The sequence below is a fragment of the Hipposideros armiger genome, unplaced genomic scaffold (genome assembly GCF_001890085.2).
Source record: "Hipposideros armiger isolate ML-2016 unplaced genomic scaffold, ASM189008v1 scaffold_321, whole genome shotgun sequence".
Taxonomy (NCBI): Eukaryota; Metazoa; Chordata; class Mammalia; order Chiroptera; family Hipposideridae; genus Hipposideros; species Hipposideros armiger.
Window position 1 is genome coordinate 284,307 of NW_017731671.1, and position 7,782 is coordinate 292,088.

General features: G+C 45.9%; 1 long non-coding RNA gene across 3 annotated transcripts in view; it reads right to left on the reverse strand.

The window, feature by feature from the left end:
- Window positions 1-846: 846 nt before the first annotated feature.
- LOC109392255 (uncharacterized) overlaps window positions 847-7,782 on the reverse strand; it is a 20,725-nt gene continuing 13,789 nt past the window's right edge. The window contains exons 1-2 of one of the 3 annotated variants that reach the window (XR_002126018.1): window positions 6,330-6,410; window positions 847-1,963 (exon numbers count right to left, since the gene is read on the reverse strand). This is a non-coding gene — a long non-coding RNA (uncharacterized LOC109392255). Of the gene's footprint in view, window positions 1,964-4,231; window positions 4,646-6,329; window positions 6,411-7,782 lie in introns of those variants that run through there. The other 2 variants (XR_002126020.1, XR_002126019.1) reach the window with 2 other exon arrangements.

Here is a 7,782-nt window from a genome sequence, read left to right on the forward strand (position 1 = left end):
CAGTCACCCAGCCCTCCCTTTGCACTTTCTGTCCTCCTCATTATTCAGGTGTTTAGTCCACTTGTTACAGTTACCAAAGCACTTGTCACATACCTTACCTCCAAAGGACTTCAAAAATTGACCCACATCCGAAGGACCCAGATATGCCACCTGTGGTGTGTGTGGGGGGAGCAGTTCAGAAGAATGAATCTCAGATCAACAAGATGGCTTCCAGGGCCGGCTGTGTGGCTCAGTTGGTTAAGAGCTCGCTCAAGAGTGCGAGCTCTGAAAAACAACAGTTTGATTCCCGTCCCGAGCTGAGCTGCCAACAGGTGGCAGGATGGCTCAGCTAAAAACAAAAAACAAAAGAGATGGCTTCCAGAAAGGGATGAGAAGGACATCACAGTGGAGAGTGTCAGCCTTCTAAGTTGACCAGCCATCCACACTGACGTGGGTTTTAAAAAGTTATAATGCGATGACCATTCATTGGACTGGAGGGCAGTCAGTAAAAGCCTAAAAGCGTTTTAACAGAGTCAGGACCATTTGGGGAAATATGAAAATCCTTTCAAAGAAATACTAGTTTTCAGAATCAGAGCCCCTACAAAATTTGCAGGGCCTAATTCAAGAGGAAAATGCAGGGTCCCTTGTTCAAAAAGCAGTAAAAAACAAAACAAAACAAAAACCAAAATGCAGTTAAAGAAAGTACTAAAACAAAGTTTTTTCCTTCCAAAATATTTCATTACTTATAAAATATAATGGGGTAACAGTGATATACGACTAATACCATAAACTTAAAATGGCACAAATTTAATATTTTGTCGTAATTTTATATAATACAACAAATAACATTAATATGATCTCTGATCATTAGCGTTTTCTGCAAATTCATTTATTAGGTTGTCAAAATAATACTTTTGCCAACTTCATTTCAATTGACATACAGGCATGCCTCATTTTATTGTGCTTCACTTAATTGAGTTTCACAGGTGTTGCCTTTGATTTACAAACTGAAGGCAAGACCCTCCACCAGCAAAAAGATTACCACTTGCTTTATTGCGATACTCACTTTATTACAGTGGTCTGAAAGTGAACCCGCGATATGTCCAAGGTCTGCCTGTACTTGAAAGCTATGACAGTCATTCCTGGCAAATGCAAGGTCACAGATAATTTGTTATAAGTTTTAATTTGGAGAAGGATCTTTTTGCAGATGCAACTGTGACTGAAGTTGTTAAGAATATTTCATAGGCTTTCACATTAGGAGCAATTTCTCATAAATTATTTCAAAATATAAATTTTAGTACATTTTCTATAACTGGTGGAGGTTGGACAAGAAATTGAAACTGACTTCATGGTTTGTATATAATTTTAATAACCTCTATGCATTTGATTGTTGTATCTTCAATTACAAGGTAAAATTTTTTAATTGCCTTCCTCAATAATGAAATGTCACATGAAAATAGAACTCTTTTCTATAGAATGTGATCTTTAAACTTAACTTCTGTTTCAAAGCCTGTGAATACTTCTTTGCTTTGCAATGTTGCAGCAGTTTTCAAAACCAGAGACATTAAACTCTGAGGAATTCTAACTCTCTAATGAGCTTTATTGCAACATCCACGGCTTTATAATAATTTACTGACAGTTTACTGCGTGAGTGCTGGCAGTTCCTGCTCCAGACGTAGGCTGCAGAGCTTATATTTGTGTAGATGTTATCCATGTGGGGTCCCTTCTCTCACCGTGGCCTTGGTGGACCGCAGCCATTTTCTGCTGCTGCCCATCTGGGCACAGATCCTGGCCCAGCCACCTCTCTGCAGCCCCACGGTGTCCCAGACTGCCCAGCCATGCGGGTGCATGCCAGGTGGCCAGGCCAACTGCTCAGCACCCATGCTGCCCACTACCCACCGTTCTTGCTGGCCGGCGCCTGCTTGCTGCCACCTGGTGCATCTTCTGTGCTCACACATATGCTTCATTATCCCATGGAACTTCCCTTCAAAAACGCAAGTTCAAAGAGAAAATATTAAGAATTTTAAGATGCCAAAAGTAGAGCATTAAACCCAGAGCTGAGTCCATTCTGAGAGTGATGCCCTGTGTGACCACACAGGTCACAGGCCCATGAGTTCAGCCCTGCCCAGAATACAGATTCCAGTCCCCTCCCCACTCTGTTTCCCCTTTATCCAATTCTGAATCCTCTTTTTCTTCTTCTAGTCTCCTTGCCAATTAAGCAGCTACACTTGTTTGTGGACCTATAATATTGTGCTATAATAAGAAATATATATTTGGTCTTCATCCAGCCCAGTTCCTGACACAGAGCTCCTAAAATCCTCAGAATTTCTGAATGATGAGGTTAAAGGGAGCATCTTTTGTTATTCATTACAAGCCCCTTTCAACCTCACCTGACTGTACTTTAATGAGGTGACTAAGAATGTGAGGTGGTTGGTTGCCAGGGGAACAAGCCCTGTGATTAGAGGGTTGGAACTTTCAGCCCTATCCCCCTGACCCTCTGGGGGCGGGGAGGGGGGGGCCGGGGGGAGAGTGGCTGGTGATGGGTCAATTACCAACAGCCAATGATCTAATCAATCATGCCTATGTAGTGAGGCCTCCCATAAAAATCGTAACCAAAGGGGTTCACAGAACTGGTAGGTTGGTGAACACGCCAAGGTGCTGGGAGGATGGTGTGCCCAGAGAGGGCAGGGAAGCTCTGCGTCCCCCTCCACATACCTTGCCCCATGCATCTCATCCTTTTAAAATAAACAGGTAATAGTAAGTAAAGCACTTTCCTGAGTTCTGTGACCCCTTCTAGCAAGTCATTGAGCCTGAGGAGGGGGTCGTGGGAACCCCTGATTTATAGCTGGTAGGTCAATGAGGACTTCCAATTAGCACCTGAAGTGTGGGCGCTATGGAGGGACTTGACCTGTGGGATCAGCCGCTAACTCCAGGGATAGTGTCAGAACAGAAGTGAACTGCAGGACACCCAGTGGATGTCACAGAATAGGTTGATGTGGGGAAAACCCCACATCTGGTGTTAGAAATGTTGGCGGGAATAGTAGTAGAGAAGAAAACAGTGTGTTTTTCTGTTAGGGCCAGGACTATGCTAAGCACTTTATTAGCATTGTCTATTTCACTTTTTTCAACACCTGTGACAGAGGCACCAAGCTGATACAATTCTACAGATGAGGAGCTGGACCAGCGAGGAGTGGCACTGCCAGGGTCACACCGGGCAGAGCCTGGTGCATCCACCTTCAAAACCTGTGCTCTGGGCCGGCAGAGTGGTGTGATGGTTAAGAGCTGGCTTGGAACGCCAGAGGGCCCCGGTTTGGATCCCATATATGAGGGCCAGTGACACTGCCCTCTACAGCTAAGATGCTGAACAACAGCTCAACCTGGAGCTGGGCTGCCTGTGAGTCGCCCGCGAAGGTGTAGGCTGCAACCCCTGCTGCAGTGGGTTGCCATGGGCTACTGTGTGTAGCCAGCAGCCAGCGTGAGTGGCCAGCAGCTGCCATGAACGGCGGTCCAGAAGCCGGCGACTAATCTGCCTCGCCTGGGAAGAGTGCAATGATGGTGCCAACTTGGGCCAGTGAAGCAAGGTCCTCCACAACTAGACTGAAGAACAAAAGGACAGCAACTTGTCTGTTCCCCTTCCCCCAATTCCCCAATAAAAATCTTTTAAAAAACAAAAAACAAAAAAAACCTGTGCTCTTAGCCACTTCACTGACTTTTGTTAAATTATCTTTTATACATTTTCGGTAACTCACATATCCTTCAAGCCTGCTTTATTCAAAAATCCTCCTAGCTCTGCATGGTTCTAGAACAGCAAAGACTTCAGCTTTGGTTACGTATCCATCCTCCCTGCTTACCCATCTCTGAGTTTTCCCACCTCTGTCCCAATTACATGTCCTAGAAATGCTACTTCAAACGTTAGAGAGGGCTCCGAGAAAACCAAAGGCCTTTTTCTGCAGGCTTTTTCAAAAGTCTGCAGGCTTTTCAAAAATGACATCAATCGGGCGGTGGCATCAGTTAAGCTCTCGCTGTCAACATGGCAGACTCCCAGGCCCATCCTTGGTGAGTCCATCTGGTCTCAAGGCTTTAAACACCCACTGTGTACAGACCATGCCCAAGTGTACATCCCCAAGCTTGGGCCACTTATATATCCAACTGCCTTCACACTGAGATTATCTAGTCGATGTCCCCCATTTCACATGCTCAAAGCCGAACTCCTGATGTCCCTCCCCAAAACTGCTCCTCCCAGTCTCCTCACCTCAGTGAATGGCAACTTCATCTTCCAAATGCTCCAGGCAAAATCCTTGGAGCAGCCTCGACTCCTCTTTCTCTCGTATTTCACATCTGACCCACGGGCAACTCCTGCCAGCTCTTCCTAGCTCTGACCAGCTCTCTCTCTCCCTCCACTGTGGCCAATCTAGTCCAAGCCACTCTCATTCTTCTCCTGGACCAGGGCAGGAGCTGCCCATATGGCATCTCTGCGTCCACCCTGGTCCCCTCCAGTGTGTCCTCGACACAAGCAGCCACAATACTCGTTATTATCACAATAACTTCTCCCGCTACTGTGCTTAAAATGTGCCACACACTGATCTATGTGCTTTCATTACATTAACTTTATTTAACCCTCACAATAACCATACAAAGTGAGTACTATTCTTATCCCCATTTTACAGATAATGAAACCGAGGCACAGAGAAATTAAATAACTTGTCCAAGGTCACCAAGCTAGAAAGTAGTGGAATTGGAATCTGAAGACCAAGGAATTCTTAGACACCGAGCTTTTAAAATACATGTCAGATCATGGTCCTCTGCTCAAAACTCTCCAGAAAGTTTTCCTTTCTCAGCATAAATTCCGGAGTCTTTACAATGGCCTACATGGCCCCACAGGTTCTGCCTCTGCTACTTCTCCTATCCCATGTTCTGTCTGTCTCCTCCTTGCTCCAGCCACACTGGCCTCCCTGCTGTTCCTAGAACACATCTAGTATGTTTCTGCCTCGGGGCCTTTGCACAAGCTGTTCCTTCTGCCTGAAATGCTCTTCCCATCTCCAGGTCTCTGCCCACATGATACCATTTCAATGGGACCATCCCTGATCACACCTTTTAAAAATGAGTCCCCATCCCTGCTTTATTTTCCTCCATACCACCTTCTACCACTTGACATCTGTTTATTTTTTTATTGTCTGACTCTCCTCATTGAATGTAAGTATCACGGGGGCAGGGATTTTGTCACTGCCCTATCCCAAATACAAAAGTACCTGGCATAGACACAGTAGGTACTTAATGGAGAATTGTTGAGTTAATGAGTTAATCTTCCCACCAAACCTCCTTCTTTCCCTGTGTTCATCATCTCAAAAAAAGGTACCATCATCGAGGATAATACCATCTCCCGAGGGGGTATTATCCAAGATTTGTCCCTCTCTTCAAAAATCCAAGCATCTGCCAGATCTTGTTGACTCAGCTTCCTAACTATTTTTCAAACCATCCATTTCCTGCCATCCCTCTGCCATTTCCTTGGTTCTGCCCTTCTATAACAGGCATCGCAAATGCATACAATAATACACTGAATTTGCACACTTGGAATTTTTCAGTGTCCTCTCCACCCCCACCCCACTCCACTGATCCCCAAGTCCTCCCAGCCCAGGTCCAAACCTGCTCCTTCTCTAGGGCTCCTGTTTCTGTAACTCCACTCACATCAGCCTGGCTGCCTGAGCCAGGCACTTGGGAGCCATCCTCAACTCCCCTCTCTTCCACCTCCAAGCCACTGCTGTTCCTTCTATATCACCTATCTGGTTATTTCTGAAAACTGCCCATTTCCTTTCATCCTCATGGCCACCACCCTAGTCCCGGCCACCACCCATCTTATCTGGGTTATTTTGGCAGCCCCCTCATACTAGTCTCCCTGCCTGCTGCCTGGCCCCAGCGATCTTCCTAAAACTTAAGTATGATTACGACTCTCCCACTTAAATGACTCTCCACCCTTTCTCCTGCACCCACACCCTCCCTGGTGTGTCATCCCAGCTTCCCGCCACACTCCACTTCTGCTATCGCTCAACATGCCCCCTGCCCCCCAAAAACACAGGCACACTCTGATCATGCCATACCCTTGGCCTGGGATGCCCTTCTCCCTTTTCTGCCTGCCCAATTCCTCGCCCCTCCTAGGTGAGCTCCAAGGTCACCTCCCCTGTGAAGTTTTCCCTGAACCCCTCCCCACAACTTCCCCAGCACTGTGTAATTACCATCTTGTGTGTGTGTGTGTGTGTGTGTGTGTGTCGGGGGGGGGAATTGCTGTTATTGCTGTGGCAATAACAGATCAAAAAGCAGTTTGGGGGCCCAAAGGTATGGCCTTAGTAAGTCACCTTCTGTGTATCTGGATCTGTTCCCAGAGTCCCAAGGTCAAATGGTAGAAGCATATGGCATGAAGAGGTGGAAATGGGTCTGGAAAAGAGAAGGAGAAGGGAAGAGAACCAACATCTCTGGAGCAGATTCTATATGCTCGTGCTATGTTCCCGGCTTTGAAGATACTAACTTTAATTGTCAGAGCAGCCTTGGGAACTAGGGATTTTATTTATTTATTTATTTTTAAAGTTGAAAATTGAATTCCTTATTAATATAATCATACAAAAGTTATTCAGTTTTAAACTTATAAGCCATTAGTATATTTAACATCTGACAGTATTTTATGCACAGGCAGGGATAGTGGCTATTACCAAACCTGTTGAAGACTTTGTTCTTAATATTTGGTCATTGTTTTGCTTTTTGTTTTTTTTTAAATTTTATTGTTAGTTTTAGGTGTACAGAACAATGCAATAGTTATCCTTTTCACCCTCACAAAGTAACAACCCCCCTCCCCCCTCTACAGCTAAGATGCTGAACAACAGCTCAACCTGGAGCTGGGCTGCCTGTGAGTCGCCCGCGAAGGTGTAGGCTGCAGTCCCCTGTGGCAGTGGGTTGCCATGGGCTACCGTGTGTAGCCAGCAGCCAGCGTGAGTGGCCAGCAGCTGCCATGAACGGCGGTCCAGAAGCCGGCGACTAATCTGCCTCGCCTGGGAAGAGTGCAATGATGGTGCCAACTTGGGCCAGTGAAGCAAGGTCCTCCACAACTAGACTGAAGAACAAAAGGACAGCAACTTGTCTGTTCCCCTTCCCCCAATTCCCCAATAAAAATCTTTTAAAAAACAAAAAACAAAAAAAACCTGTGCTCTTAGCCACTTCACTGACTTTTGTTAAATTATCTTTTATACATTTTCGGTAACTCACATATCCTTCAAGCCTGCTTTATTCAAAAATCCTCCTAGCTCTGCATGGTTCTAGAACAGCAAAGACTTCAGCTTTGGTTACGTATCCATCCTCCCTGCTTACCCATCTCTGAGTTTTCCCACCTCTGTCCCAATTACATGTCCTAGAAATGCTACTTCAAACGTTAGAGAGGGCTCCGAGAAAACCAAAGGCCTTTTTCTGCAGGCTTTTTCAAAAGTCTGCAGGCTTTTCAAAAATGACATCAATCGGGCGGTGGCATCAGTTAAGCTCTCGCTGTCAACATGGCAGACTCCCAGGCCCATCCTTGGTGAGTCCATCTGGTCTCAAGGCTTTAAACACCCACTGTGTACAGACCATGCCCAAGTGTACATCCCCAAGCTTGGGCCACTTATATATCCAACTGCCTTCACACTGAGATTATCTAGTCGATGTCCCCCATTTCACATGCTCAAAGCCGAACTCCTGATGTCCCTCCCCAAAACTGCTCCTCCCAGTCTCCTCACCTCAGTGAATGGCAACTTCATCTTCCAAATGCTCCAGGCAAAATCCTTG